This window comes from Natator depressus, chromosome 4 (genome assembly GCF_965152275.1).
Source record: "Natator depressus isolate rNatDep1 chromosome 4, rNatDep2.hap1, whole genome shotgun sequence".
Lineage (NCBI taxonomy): Eukaryota > Metazoa > Chordata > Testudines > Cheloniidae > Natator > Natator depressus.
This window is the reverse complement of record NC_134237.1, coordinates 18,409,460-18,426,310: the sequence shown is the minus strand read 5'-3', so window position 1 is coordinate 18,426,310 and position 16,851 is coordinate 18,409,460.

Sequence of the window (16,851 nt, the reverse complement as noted above, 5' to 3'; positions counted from 1 at the left end):
CCTGTTGCTAGCTTTTTGTATGAAGACATAAAAGATGGATTCAAGGAAAGATCCTTCATCTCTGAACTATTTGAACACTCGATGCTAGACAGAGATCCCCAAAGTTATTTTGGGTAACCCTGAGAGACTTATGGAAAACTAGCAGTTACTACATCTCTGCTATCATTTTGGACTTACAAACTTAGACTCACCTGTTAATGTTTTTTACCTGCTTTAACTGCTCAATAACTCATTTCTTTTTCTTAACTAATAAACCTTTAGTTAGTTTACTAGAGAAATTGGCTGCCAGCATTGTCTTTGGTGAGGGATTGAGAGTATCTATTGACTGATCCTTTGAGGTTAGGAGTAAGCTACAGGTTTTAATAACCTTTTATCACTAAGTTCAGTTTGTCTGGGTGGCAAGACAGGCTGGAGGGTCTCAGGTAAGACTCGTATAGTGATCCAGGAGTGCACATTTGTTACTGGTGTGATGAAATATAATTATAGAATACACCACCAATTTGGGGTGTTGGCCCTGTTTTCTAACAGTCTAACCTGAGCTTGGCACTCGCAGTTATGAGCTACTCAAGACAGCATGACAGAAGTAGAAGCTGCTTTTTCCCCTCAGCAGAAGACACAGAGGACGACCAATGGCAGCAACAAGGTCTTCCTTTCGTTAGGGTGAATCCCACAGGACACAAAGGAATTAAAGGATACAGAATAATGTAATTTATGCCTCTTTGATCTAGGAAACATGACCACTGGGAGTATGACTAGCCCCTACTCCTATCCCTGAACTTCAGGGACCCTGTTTGTCTGTGTACAGAAAGTTATGGAAAAAGAATAATTCTTCTCCAGGTCTGCATGAAGACCACTATCTACATCCTGCAGAAAAGAGAAAATCCCTATTTCTCCCATGTCCTCCTCAGCTCAAGGGAAAAAAAAATTCCCAGGCAGCCACATGGAGAAAGAGGCTTCTCGGCTGAATGACTGAGTGGGTGCAAGGAAGAGAAAAAGAAGAACAGGGAGGTGGGGTGACAAAAGGAGCAAATAAGTGAGTTGGGCTGGGGAAAAAAACTAGCAAATGAATGAGTTGTGGTGGGGCAAATCAAAGGAGGTGAGTGAATGATGAATGTTGGTGGGGCAAGAGAGCATGTGAGTGAATGAGTGGTGACAGTGACATCAGAAAGTGAGCTAATTTATGAGTAGAGACAGATCTAGAGATGTTGTGTGTACAGATTCCTTCAGCAGAGTAGAAGACACTGGAGGGGCCAGCACAGACTCTGCACCTGGTCTCTGTTGTCCCAAATTTGATCATCCACTCTCATGCCTATAGTATTGATTGTCTGTTATCCTACTGCGTGAAATATGATTACATGACCAAAAGCTAGAGTGACCTTGTTAGGATTTTTTTTAATCTAAACAAGCTGGTGAAAGAAAGAGAGGACATTGAGAGGTGAAGTATCAGGGAAGGAAAAAAAAGTGAATAAGCAGAATGTAAGATGAGGGTGTGCTCGTCTTGCATCTCATCCTGGGCTCTGTAAAACCTCACTACTGCCCTGCACATCTCAAGAAGTCATATGTATTTCCTTACCATACCTTGTAAAACTGGTCAGACAGGAATCCAAAGTGACACTCTGTTACTCAAGTTCTGCAGACTGTCAAGTTAATTAGAACTCCAATAACTATCTGGAATGTGACATAGGTTCCCCTGTCTTTTGGATGACCTGAGTGTTTTAGGGTTCAGCTAAGTGTATGACAAAAGGTACATAGATCATATGTACAGTAACATTAAGGGCTAGCTTGTGCCTTGGACTGCACACCCGCACAGGCACATGGAGAGTAAAACCCTCCCTTGTACTCCTGAACAGCCTTCCTGGACCATGGCCCTGAGTGGACATAATTAAGAAGGCACCACACACCTGCTGTTCCTTTTCTGAGGAGAAGGGTAAAAAAAAACGTGGGAACTGGGGAGAGCCTTCACCCCCGACAATATACAGGCCAGCAGACCTGAGCCAGTACAGGAGCAGAACATTTGCTGCTGGGAATTGTGACTCAGAGCCATGATTCCTTCCCTGTGCTGATCCTGGGTGGCAAAGCTACACAACACCCCACACACAGGGTTTATGACTAAGTTACAATCTAGCTCTAGATACGTTGATTATGTCTCCTTATGAAATAGTTTAAGATCAAGATCTCAAACTCTTAACCACTGCTCATGCCTCTCACTTAGCATGCTAAGTCAGCATTATTGTCCATCAGACCTTAAAAATTACATAATTCTAGTTGCTATCTTGTCTCCCCCCCCCCCTTTAAATTCCCCACATGATTTTAGGAGCTTCTGTCCTGAAAGACATGCCAGCAAGCGAACTGATCCAGAAGATTAGCTTTACCCCTAGCCCTAATTCAAGACACCAGAACAATTATACTTTCCATTCTGCTGGTTCCTTGAAGGAAAGAAAGAATCTCCTCTCCCACAAAAAGTGAAAAATTTAAGAGAGAAGCAACTACTTTAAGCAGAATGTATGTTAGTGGTGCATGGCATGCAAGTCTCATCAAAATAAATTGGCTCCCTAGGATGCTATCTAAACAAAACTCCTAATTTTCTGTAGGCAGGCAAAACAAAACCCAAGTCCTGTGTCAAAGTGATTATGTAAAATCAATACAAATAGGGGCATCGGGCTAACTAATTATAGGTTAATATAATTCTTCTTACGAATGGAAAGTTCTAATTTATGGGCATCTATCTCAGCTATGCTGGCCATACTCTGGTTCAAAATAAGCACTAAATATAAATATCTGCCTCTTAATACCCAAATATAGAACCAAATCACCTACTTACTCACAGAGTGGAGACAACAAATATCATCTGCTGTGCAGTTTTTCCAAAGTGGATACTGCTACCTATATTATACTTGCAGCAATGTAGTTGTATGTCTGCATCTAAGAAAAGGGAAACAGCAATGTTATGCCTTTGGGATAGCACTGAATGTGACTAATACTGTAAAACATTGCAGTAGACGGAATCTTTCTGGACTATCAGATTCCCTACAGAGAATAGATTCCCTCTATTCCAAAAATGGGGTGAGGGAAAATAGCGGTCAGAAATTAGTCATAAAACACTGTCTCAGATTATATTGTGGGATGTATTGCGGCTGCAATAAGCTAACAGGCAGTTAATGCTGATGTATTATTCACCTGACAATCTAAAACATACTAAATGCTCCAAAATATGCTGGATGCAAGTATGGATGACCTGGAACTTCAATTCACATGCTCTGGAAGCACCTGACACTGACTACTTTCTGATCATACAACCAACATAGTAAGAGATCCAGTCCCCTCCATTGGTATAATTAATAAGACCCTCATCCTGGAAGGAGCTGCATGCAGATGGATTCCTACACTCACTGGAGCCAGTCTTTTGAATGGGTATTCAAAGAGGTGGTGTTGGGGAGCAGTTTTTAGGGATTTTTTGTACTTTGTATGTCAGTTCTGATGCGTCTTGCTGTACTTTTAGTGTTTTGTCAAGGAATGGGATAAGTGTCTATACATTTTTAAAATCAATAAATTCAGTAAGATGAATTCCAATGCTTTTTACTGATTGTGAGTGTTTGTTTAGCAAATGTGTCACAACGTTTATCTCTTTCCACCCCTTACTAGGCCGATAGAAGGCACTCAAGTGATTATAGTCAATTTTTTCCATGCATCACCATTTTACCACGCAGTGACCATACATCTTTTTTAGCTATATTGTACTTAACTAGTCTTGTCTGTTAGGCCCTGATCCTGCAACTGTTTCGTGCAGGTGGAACCCTGCATTCATGCAACCTTACTTTAGCTTCCTTGTACGTGGGCATTGATATCTTTAGTTACCTGATCACAGGACTTACTGCCTCATTCAGAGCACAGAACAAGGTAGTGGGTTGCAAGAAGAGAAAGGATATTCTATTATAGTTAAGGCACTGGACTGTGTTCTAGGAGAGTTGGGTTCTATTCCTGGCTTTGTGCCACAGACTTCCTGCGTGATGTTGGTCAGGATGCATGGGTAACCTTAATTCTGGCATCTCTTAGTTTGAGTGGCTTTGCGACCTTAATGTTCTCTTAAGGCAAATATCTTGGTTTAGGTTTGGGGTTTGTTTCTTTTTTTTTTTTTTTTTTGGGGGGGGGGGGGGGGCGGGGTGTTTAAAATATTATGCTACCTATCACAGAAAATCATAGTCAAGGTGTTTGAAGTGAAGAATCTCAACTCAGTGGCCACTTTTGAAGGTTTGACTGCAGATGAACAGTTTTCTTCAGATGTTCTTTCTTTAGCTATCTGTTGTATAATATCTATTTAACTATTTCCAGCACATAAAAGGTGATTGGGTAATACACATTTTTCCTCCATCTCTTCCTCCGATCAATGCTATTTCTTGGTTTCTGAAAACATGACTCACAACTGACTGGCATTTAGCAGTCTGCTGTTGTTTTCTCATGTAAGATGTGAAATTAATTCTGGAAATTGCTCATTCCGGCTGCCTGGACATGCAGTGAATTCACAACACACCCTTCCAGTAGAATTTGACATGCACTGTATATTGTATTATTCATTCAGATCCTTTTATTTTAATAAAAACATCTGTTTGATATACTGTCATTTATCTTGCAACTCTCCAGGGTGCTAAGTGTCCCCCTTCTACGGTTTTAGCCTAATTTAAATTAAGGACACCAAAATTAAATTTGGACCATCTCCAGATGTGTAATAGCTGCATGGAAAATCAAATTAAAGTGAATGCTACAAACTTATGGCTCAAACTCCAATGGTTTAAAAAACCCAAAACTCTTCACCTGATTGTGCCCCAGTGTTTGCACATAGAAGAACCCTTCCACACCTTCTGTATGGAACCCACTCATTCTGCATGGAAGAGGGGGAAGTCAGCTATGTCCATGGCACTGTCCCATCTCAATACAGGGGCGGGCCCCTCTTGAAGGGGTTGGGGCACATAGCAGTCCTGCTGAGACTAGTTAGGAAAAGACTACTACCTTTTCTGCAAGGCATCACCATGCTAGTAAAGTGAGTCACAGCTAGGGAGTACTCTGCAGTCTGGTTCCATTAGAACTGCCATGGAGAAAGGGGAACAGGCATAATTCTAGAGAAGCCCTATAGAATTCAGTAGCAATAAAATAATAGAGTCCAACAGAATGTCGAAAGTCCTATAGAAAGAAGATCCTTCTCCAGGGGTTTTTGAACCATCCTATGAGATGGCATAGAAAAGTTATAATTCTTAATTAAATTCTATAGGATAGGTAAAAAAACCCACCTATGGAATATGCTTTAAAAAAAAGACAAAAAAACTCCACAACCCATGATCTTTCCATAAATCTTTCCCAGAAAGAAGAGCCAGCATGGGACCCTCATCATTTGTGGATCCCCTAGGATCTGCAGGGCCTGGACCTGCAACTCATTCAGTGTTGTGGGGAACCCCCTAACTCCTGATGGAACAATGTCAGAGAAACTTTCCACGGTAACCTCATGGAGTCTCCTCCTCACTTTAGTCTTCTACGTTGGGAGGGAGTGATCTGACTTTAGTTAAGGATGACCAATTATGTAAATAAAAACTAAAACAAAATACTCTGGTGTAACAATTTATGGTCCTGATCCTGCTAGTGCTGTGCACAGAAATCCCTTTGGCATAACTTCAATCGGACTAAGGCACCCCATTTTAGTTGCTCAGCTTAAAGCAATTGTCAAAGTTATACCAGATCCCTTTCTTACACTAGACTTTCATGGAACAATCTTCTATGTTCTGTTGGTAGAAGTTGTCTCTTCTTGCCAAATGAGTGTTCATATTTTTTCATTTGCGCAATAATTAATAGGCTAATTCTTGCTCCCACTGAAGTCAATGGGCATTTTGCCACCTGTATGTGTGGGGGGGGGAGGGGGGGAGAGAAGGCCTTTAGCCCTCATAATGTTTACTCATAATATACCTAGCTGAGGTAGCTAGCGCATCAAATTCAATAAAAAGTTTATATTTAGTGTTTAGAGCATAGCTTGGGCTTTTGTCTATTATTTTGTTTATTATTCAAAAAGTTAAAAAAAACAAACAAAACACAAAACTTTATTGGGCACTAATAGGTATTTTTTTTTAAAACTACAACATTACTTTTCAGTCTTTGAAAGAAATTCAACTGAAGTGTAAGTGGCCATAAACACTGAATAGAACAGGATTGTTTTTCTGAAAAAACAAACAGTCTTCTCTCACCCCATGGGAAAGGCAAAGAGCATTATGGCATTCTCAGCTGTGTATTTTATAAACCAAGGACAATAAGTAGGTTATAATTAAGCAAAGTATTACAGTGCTTTGTCACAAACCAGAAAGTTCTTATGAAGAGCTGGTTTGTTCCCATTTTATTGTGATGATGTGTCAGTTTTAAGGAATATTTGATTGCTTCACTTCACACAGACTTAAAAGTTTCTGCCTATAGTTCACTTGCATGAGTATTCTGGGATTTACCTCAAAATGAATTTGTCACAGATAACACATTAGTAATTCCTAAGAAGTTACACATTTTCTGACTATCACAGGGTTCACTTACCACTGGTGGCACCTTCTCCTGGCATTAGCTCTTGCCACACCACCAGAGAAGGACAGCATATATCTACCGGTCATCTTTCACCCTGTGGCCCCTCTCACTCTTGCAGCTGCAGCTTCCTGTTTGTGACTTGGCACAGGTCACAAAGGTCCTCCCCTTCCAGGGAAATTCAAAGTCCTTCCGGACCAGCTGTCTGTCTGACATCTCCAATGCCCTGCACCAATTCCCAATGGCTCATATGGGAACCCAGGCCCTCCCTCTACACTGGGTTTCAGCTCACAGATCCTATAAGAAGCAGCCAAAGTTCGTAGGCTCCTGTCCCTAGCTACTGTTTTCCTGGGCTTCTTCCTACTTATCTGACTTCCCCTCTTTCTGGGTTTACCAGCCCAAGCTTCCTCCTCCCGGGAAGTGACTGTAGGCTACTGCCTTACAGCTCCTTGTGCTTCCAATTTCCTCTCTTTTGTAGAAGCCCTGCCCTTCTCTCGCAGGTGAGCTTTTCTTATTAGCTGCCTCCAGCCTAAAACTCCCCCTTTTGCAGCATAATGTGCTGATTGGGCCCACTTGGCCCAATTCAGCTCTTGCAGGGCCAGTCTGGGGAGCACGCCTCATCACAGTGGCTCTAATAAAGTGTAATATTTCGTGTTTTTGTTTAGGCTGGGGCTCCTGGAATCATGTTTATGCAAGAACCTAAGCTTTCATTTTACAAGGTTTCTATCCTTCCTAGTTAGAGAAAGCTTGAAAACACAAACCACCAAGGCTCAAAACACACAAAGCAAATTAGAAATCTCCCCTCCACAGGCCACCACTACATGAGTGAAGGAGTTGTTAACTTGCTCCTTTGCTTCTCCTCCTCACACAGAGATTCATGGGAGAAGCTGCTTGCTACTAATCTAGACCTTCACCCCAAATTTCATAAAGCGTGTCTGTGGAAGTGGATGTGTATCCTCTCGCTAACCATACCCAAAATTCTTAAACTGTCCCTCTCTATAGTCCTGTGTAATCATGGCAAACAAGAAATCAGTACGGCCACAAGAAGATTAAAAAAAACAATTGTTATGCAGCTTGCCCCAAAATACAGACACTAGTTCTGCTCAACACTTTCAGCCCTTTTGAGGCTGTGACTGAACTGGCTGCTTCTCACTCAGTTGCTACTAAGGGAACTCCCTTCCTCCTATATACTCACCCCTTCCATCATAATTATGAGTCTATTAGAGACACACAATGTATTACCTGCACCCTATTGGGGGCCAAGGTTTTACAGTAATAAACAATCAGGAAGAGGTGAGGCAGCAGGATTGATTGGTTTTCCTGTAGCTTCTGCTGTCTTGCGGTAGACAGCTGTACCCTCTCTCTCTCTCTCCTTACCAGTGACTGTCTGCCTAACCCCAATGTGGAATACAAAGATTAGTATGAGGAAGGAGCCCAGAACCTTATTCTTCTGTTACCACCCTTCTTCATCCATCAAGGGGAAGCATACTCCTCTAACAGACTTCCAAACACAGGTCCAGGAAAAGCCAGCAGTCAGGAGAGATCCACCTACCTCAAGAACTAAAGAGGACTCATCCCTGGCTTCCACTCAATCCACTAACAAAGAGGACCCCACCCATCCAAGCACCCCACAGCCAGTGACCTGCCAGCCTGGAAGCCCATCTGCCACTACGGCTACTGCTGTTGCAGAGAACCGCTGCCTGATAGGGAAGCCTCCAAGAAGCATCTAGGGGAAGAAGCTTGCTGCAGACCTGTGTGTCACACATATTGGGCATGACACGCAACTGCCCCTCCCCATCATGTGTCCCAGCAGCACAGCTGGGAGCTCATGCAATTAGCATGCTGCAAGAGGAAGCAGCAATTTCCCTGCATTTGCTCCTCCTAGCCACCATGGGTGCTTGGAGTGCCAGATCTGAAAGGGGAGAAGATTGTCTCTCCAGTGCTCTCAGTGTGGTCCCTGCTGGACCATGGAGGAAGCAGTGACTTGAATGCAGGAGGCTGAGGGACAGAACAGGGCCTGGTGGGACAGGACACTGGTGTCACCAGGCCCCTGATGCAGAATAGGTTAAGGACCCCCTTCCTGATTCCCAAAGTCAAATTTTGCTTACCCCAACCTCCCCAAAACTCTCCACTCACCCCATAGCTCACCACCATCTCACCACCCCGCTGCTCACCCTCTGCCCCTGGGAACCATCCTGGCCATTCACTGGTACCCCCTTGACTCAGCCCTCTGCTCCCATCCTGGGCAAGGGCAGCACCTCCCAATCCTGGCCACCCAGCAGCTCCTTTTGCTCCCATCGCCCAGCCCACACTCACACCACACAGACCAAATTTGAGTGATGAGTGGCATTGCAACCTGGTGCACCTGGTCACAGCCCCACTCAGGTTCAGCCTAACCCACCCTCTGTCATGATGGAAGGGCAACCAGGCCAGCTGTGAGTTGTGCTGTGACCCCATGCATCAGGTTGTAATGCCACTCAAATTTGGCTCTGCCATCCCCCCGTCACAACAGAGGGGCAAGTGGGCCACACCTGCGTGGCACTGGCACCTCCCCATGCATCCGGTCGCACTGGGAGTCACATTTAACCTGGTGGTCCCTCTGTCTGGTGAAGGGTCAGCTGGGCCAAATTTGAGTGAGTGGCATTGCGATGCCATGCACCAGGTGAAGTGTTGGAGTGCTGCTCTGTCTTGTTGGACTGTCATAACCTTGCGGGTCCTGGCATGGCTGCCCCACATACACCATTTTAGCTACACCTCTGGGAACTGAGCTGAATGGGGAACAGTATTCAGTGTGAAAGCATAAAGAGATAAAACCAAGACCATGCAACACTAAAGCTCTATTCCTTCCTCTACATGTACTGTTCTCACTCATCAAACACCTCCTGGAAGTTCTCTGAACTCCCTAGATATGCCCCCCTACTGGGAAGCTATTTGTCGTAACACTGAGAAAATCAAATAAGTGGAGGCAGAATGGGGGACACTGCCCCTGACAACCTAAAATAAGCTCCTCACTACCTTCTACAGGTACCCACAAAAACCCCAGGCTTTCGCAAAGGATAGTCTCCCTTCCACTCTCTTTCCCACTGCTCCCGGCCACCCCAAGGGAGAAGTCAGTAACTATGAGAAGTGTCACATGCAAAGCTGCACAAAACTTGGCAGCTATGAGCATGATGGGAAATCAAAACTGGTGAGTGTGGAGGGGTGCATGGATTTGGGTGAAAAGAATATGAAATGAGTGGATTTTAAGGGGGAGAAGGAGAATACAGAATGATGGATTTTTTTTTTTTGAGGGTCAGGTAGGTGGGGAAAGAATTTCACCTGGAGAAAGTCACATGCAGTGTCATTCAACTAATGTGGAAGTTTAAGAAAGAACACAAGAGTCACAATAAAAAGCCACAAGACTTGGCAAGTTGTAGCAGCTGATTTTGATTCACGTAGGAGGGAATTACCCACTCTGACTTTAGGCCTGTCCACTACCTCAGTTTTCCCTTCTTCCCCAGCAAATCAAACAGTTGGCAAGTTCTCATTAACCTTCCCCTTTGGCGCTTGGTGGCAAAAATCCTTGGTGACTTTTGTTAACCTATTACAACATTTTGGCTGGTATCTGCTGAGACATAAAGAACCCCCATAATGCAATGCTACAAGGTGTCAGTACCATGCCCTTGTGCCCTGTAGCTGGTCAACGTAACACAGAAAGTAGGTGATACTAGTGGAGGAAGGAACACAACCAGGGATGCTGGAGGATTCATTTATTGATACGTCTCCTGGGCAACCTCCACCAGCAAGACTTCTATAAAGTTCTGACCACAGTTTAAAGCTTCTCTTCCAATGGCATATCTTGGTGGAGAACAATGATGCAAACACCATCTCCTCCTCCAGTAATAAAGTCCCTCTCTGGGACACAGCAACCCCTTATGACACAGGGCAGCATCAAGAGTGGAAGTGAATTAAGCTGGTTAAGATACTTTTTTCCTACTTTTTGTTTTAATAAGCTTAAAAAGCAATATACCCACATCTGAGGTAGGATACAACATAGCAACACTACTTCCTGTCCTAAACAATGGACTTTACTTTTACAACTCATATCAAAACCCCACAGAGCAGAGGTAAATGCTTTGCCTGACCAGTCAAAGCTCTGCACATATCAAAGAACTTGATACATTTAATTTGAAGAAAACAGAGAACCAAATAAATAATCTATAGGAAGTGACAAAAACACTCACTAGGTGGAGCCATTACAACAATTATATAGCATTCCATTAATCTCTGAATGCTAGAACCTCCATAATTCCCAAATGATACACTAAATTACAAGTGCTATAAAATGTATTTTATTTTCTCAGTTAAAATTTAGCTATTTCCACAAACATTTTAAATGCAATAAAATATATTTCCAAGATCTTAATTTATTCTGGAGGAGTGTACGCCTTTAATAAGTCATCATGCAAATTGTACATGCAGTATATTTTACTCCAACCACATAGACCTCAAGGATTCAAGCTCTGTGTGGATGGATGTCTGAATCCAGCCCTCAAACTGAGGTAAGGATGCAGGACCACTGCACAGCTCCCCTTCCCTTCACAACCGCTATTCCAGCATATGGGCTGGAATAGCGATCATGTCTCTTCTGCCCAAGTTTCATCGGCTGCGTGAGGGCTATGGGATCATTGAACACATGGATCTGTACCCCTTTCCTCTGGCCTGTCCCCAGTCTAACCCTGTGTGGTCTTAAGTAGCAGTCTATGCAGGGAGACCTTCAGGGATGCCCTTTCTGCAGTGTGTACCTTTTAATGGCTACTTTACCCACAACCCCCAAGTGCAGCCTTTTGTGGCGTTGCTAAATGGTGCCTTGCTTTGACACATCACCCTACATGTGAATTTCACCACAGGTCATTTAGGAACTGTATAAGTAAAATAATGAGACACAACAAAAGAAGCCAAAGGCTTGGAGTATCCCTGAATTCTGCTATTGAATATAGTTAAAAATTTTAAACAGAATTAAAATAGTTCTGCTAAGAGTTATGTGGCTATTTCTACAATGAAGAAACAAAGTATTAAAATTATAGATAGGAAAATAAAGTTTTTCCTCCCTGTCTTGCCAGGTATGTTGAGTGAATTAAAAAAAATTCAAATCAGAAAAGATACATCAGTCCCAATCCTGCAATCACATACATACTTTGAGGACTCCTCACGAGTAAAAATAAGCACATGTATGGACTGGAGCTTCAGTCTGAAGAATGCCTTCTGAATTGAATTGCCAGCAATCATGTGGATTGACTTTTGTTAACCTAGTGCAACATTTTGGCTGGTATCTGCTGAGACATAAAGAACCCCCATAATTGAATAAATAATGGAGGAAAACTGAATATTGTTCAAATTTTAAAATAATTCCACCATGTTTGAAACGTTTCCATTTACACTTGAAGTGCTCAGGCTTCATGAACATTGGTACAAAAAGCACATTTTAATCTCAAATCCTTGAATATTTGCTGAAAGCCGATTTCTATTTGTATATTAATTTGTGATTCACAATTTAAGTGTTGGCTGATTACATAAATCGTCGTACCCAGGAACAAAAATAATACCACATGGCTTGTATAGCTAAACATTGAAGTGTGAATTTTGAAGTTTGAAAACTGAATATTTGCAGCAAATGGTTCAGGAACTGATAACCCAAGGAATAAAACTGCAAGGAAATTCATAGTTTTGAATAATGGATAACTTCAGGAGTTGGAAACTGACTTATGGACATTTTGTGAACAACATTTTTGATGAATACTTTGGGATAAATTCACTCAGCAATCCTGATGTGCTGCAAAATGAGAATTTCTATGTATCTGTATTCTGTCCAAGACCAGCCTCAACTCACAGCCCCCTCACACAATCTTTACTAAGGCCATGATTCAGGAAAGCAGGTGGTTCTGTCCATCAGTACTCAGGAAAGCACTTACAAACAGGCTTAAAGTTAAGCACATGCTTAAGTGCTGTTCTGATTAAGGATGCCTTTTCCTGACTTGGGACCTATGAGCAGGAATAATCTTCAGGGGGTTCAGGAACCTAAATCATACACACAAACATGCAACCCCTGTCTTCTGAATCCTAGATTAGCCCTTTCATGACTCCTACCATATGTGGTTCTGGGCTGCAATCCTTCTGAGACATTTTGAACAGCAAAACTAACTTCTGCCTCATGTCCCAGCCACTAGCTTTGGGCTTATTCTAAGTGCTAGCCAATATATTGCCCTTAATGTACAAGGACCAATAATTTGATATGACTTCTCACATGCCATGAAATTCCATGACATGGGCCAAATTATACTCAGTGACATTGGTGTAAATCCAGAGTAAGTTTAAAATCTAGCACGACTGTTCGGAGATTTTACAAAGTAACGTCTGGTTTCTTGAGAACATTCTAAAACTTCACAGACTTAATCTATACCAACTGTCCCGCCATACATAAAACAAAACCCAATTGACATTTCTTAGTATATTACACTTAATGTGCAACTAAGAAAACAGGCTCTTTGCTTTAAGAATTCATCTGATATAAAACAAATCTGCCTCTATTAGTAATTTTCTGTATGATTTAGTCTGAATGTTCTAATCAATGCAGCCCTGTCAGAGCCCCCAATGTGATGGAAAATGCTGAAATACGATTTTTTAAAGTCATAAAAAGTGCATATGATGTCTGCTTCTCCCACACACACACACACACATACCACTTAGATCATCAATTTAATGATTTCCAGTTGCCTGACACTGGGCCACACCATGCCAACAATTTCTAAGCAGAACTCTCCATTGATTTTGATGTGGCTCTGCTTAAAGATCGATAGCAAGATATGGTCTGCTATATCTTTTTTCCAAACAAAAGAAACTACACAGAGTTCCAGTTAAGTCATTTAAATTACAGTACATTTTTGCCATTAATGTGAAACCAGTGTAAACTGAGAGATGAGTTTTGGACTAAAAGTATCTAATATTCTTGTTTATGAAGTTTGCACATGTAATAAGGCTAGTATATACACCCCTGTTCATACTTACATCCACACAGGCAGATTTCTGCATCTATGCGGTGCCTTGTTGAAGGGAATGTGCCTGTGTGAATGCAATTGCAGGATCCGGGCTCCAGGGGGTAACTGGTATGCTATGTTTAAATTGGTATGGTATGCTTAGTTTAAATTTATGCTTTCTAATTAAAATATTCCATATGTAACTCCCAAATTTGTGGGATATATAGTGTAATTGAAAATTTCTGCACAGGAATTTCCAATTAAAAAAAAAAACACTACATTGTAGAAGTTAACCTTGAGAAGACCAGCGTTTTCCAGAGTCATAGCCAGATGAATACTCTGAAGGATATATACCAACATGCTCTGCCCACACTATGGTGAAAGCATGCTTGCAACAACCATGTTTAAGCATGATTGTTGCTAGCAGGTTTCTAGTATGGCTTCCCTGATCATTATGGAGAACAATATTGTTCTTATAGCTTTGTTTTAACATTGTTGGGTAGATGACTGTATCTACATATAAGAAAGTGTATAGTGTGGTTTTATAACAGAATTATAACCAATATGCTTGTCCACGCTGGTTAGTTTAACCCCTCTAGATCTTTGTTAGTAACTGAGCCTCATTCACATTTATGCTAAGGCTTCTTGAGGCTTCAAACTCCCTCCTTCCAGAAAGTAATTATAGACTACTTCCTTACAGCCTCTTTCTGCTCACTGCTCCTGAGCTTTATACAGGCCCCTTCTGTTCCTGCCCAGATGAACCCATTTTCAATTAGTGGCCTGCTCCCTGACTCCTTCTTCAGGTGCAGCCTGGGCAGGTAATTGGCCTGCCTAGCCACTTTAACCCCTCCAGGCCTTATGTGGGGTAGATACCCCAACCACAGTTGCCAATGGTTTACTTCTAAAAACAACCACACACTCTCTCACACTTTCTCTATTGGTCTCCTGAGGCTATCATTTAAACTTCTTTCCAAAGTTTCTAACAAAACAAAGAGACATTCTATTGTAACTGATTATTTCTATACCAACTGCAGAACTACGGAGAAACGTTTGAATACATACTGTGGAAAACTAAAGATGAAAATGTTTCTGACGCAGAACTCAGTACTAGCATGAAGGAACAGGTGTAATTATGAACAATTGACATAGGCATGTTGTGCAATCTTTTATACTCAAATTATATTAAACAGAATCTTGATAAGCAGTAATACCACAGTTATTGTACCACAGTTTCAGTTACAGTGTGAACAAGGCCTGAATGTCTGCAGCTTCCACAAGATTAACAATGGTTTTAATGAGCTTAAACCCTCTGTTTTGCACTGGAATGAGCCAGGATTTCAGCTGACGAACGTGTAACGAATTAGATCAAGGCGAACTGAAAAAAATAGTCGAATGTATATTTCCTTCAACAGCCTTGCAATTTCTTATTCTTTGTTTTAGACTTCTTAGAAGCACGGCTTAATTTGTGCCAGGTCTTGCCAGAGCTGAGCCCTGGAACCTCTAGACTTGGCAGTTCATAGCCCCGGCACATCTGGGCTTCCTTCCTTCCAGTTATGAATGTAAAAACATTGATTGAGCCCCAGCACCTCTTTCATTACAAATTAAGCACTGCTTAGAATCATGGTACTGTTTGTAGCTATGATTCTGATTTCTGCATACTACACTTTTAAATGTAAGAAATTTGCCTGGCTGCTGAAATGGTATTTTATTGTCTCTTGCCTTTTACTTAGATTGCAAGTCCTTTGAGACAAGGACAGTCTTTTTTTGTACTGCGTTTGTACTGGACGTAGCACAGTGGGGGCCTGGTCCATAATTAGGGTTCCGACGCACTACGGTAACACAAAGAAAGAAAGAAAAAGGAGAGTGAGACCTGTCCAGCTTTCTGTCTTCTGGAGAGCTTCTATTTGTTCTTACTTCATCTTCCCTATTCTAAAATAAAAGTCACCTAGACGGAACATGCATGTTTTGTGCTTTGCATATGGAAAACAAAATAAAATAAAATAACCATACAATACCATAAAACAGACTGAAGGGACCAATTTTACATTCCACTAGGCCACAGCTGCCACTGAAACCAGAATTGGGCCTAGAATACCAGTGCCTCCCTCTAAAAGAGCCTGAGGCTGTATCCCTGTTCCGCTCTCCCGCACCCACATTCTTGCTGAGGATCCCCTCCTTTAAAGAGATTATGGATCCAGCCATCAATTGCAGAAGCCCTGGCAGCATGGCGACCACTGCCAAGGAGATGGACATGAACCACTGCAGTCCCAGAGCAGTACGAAGGAGAAGGGCCTCCATATGGATGGCCCTAGCCTCTTGCAGATCTCCCATGAACCCAGCAGATCCCGAGGGATCAACAGAGTTTGTAGCAGGCCCTACAGCTTATTCTATGTGGGAGACAAACTCTACCCTCCCCTGACAACCTAACTGGAGAGAAACTCTGCAAGGAGAACCTCCTGATTTCTTCCCTTTTAGTCCCCTACAGCTGTTTTTCCCCCCAGGAGGGTGTGATCAGGACAAGTGATTAAAGAAAGAGGGAGTAAGTAATTATTCGAAGTAAGAATGTATGAACTATCTGAAGATTTAAAAAGCTCCAGACAAGGAAAAAACATTCTGTATGACTGAAGTTATATAAAATATTTGTGCTCCATAATGAATGTATTTATCCCATTTTAGGGAAGGTGAAGGAAGTACTTAAACTACAACATATAAAAATGAAAGTGACATGCTGATAAAATGTTCCTTTTTTATACACCGTGGGCCAAATTCTACTCTTGCTTACCCTGATGTAAATCCAGACAATTTCACTGACTTAATTGGATTTACTCGGGATTCAGCGCCAGTGTAAATGAGAAAATAGTTTAGGCCACAGAGTGAGGAACATTAAATCCGTAGTTTAAATCTTGTGTATAAAACTATTAAATTGCAACAATAAATTGCCATCAATGTGCTCACAGAAGAGTACTTTAAACATCCATTTCTGGGCCCAGTCCTGGATTCCTTGAGGACCTAATTCTCCCTTAAAAGCCACAGAAACATTTGGATCCTCAAGGAATAAAGACTCAGGCCCAGAAATAATTAAACAATAAAGTAAAACTAAATTTAGCAGATTTTTTTTTTTAAATAAAGGATGACAGTGTGCACAAACAACACTCAAGGTCTGAAATTTTCAAAACAATCTAGACTCACATCTTCTGTTAATTTTTAATTACTTAAATGAATTAGATTGCTTTGAAAATCCCAACCAAGATGTTAGAATAGCTATCTTTCTATACAGATGAAGATATTTCAAATG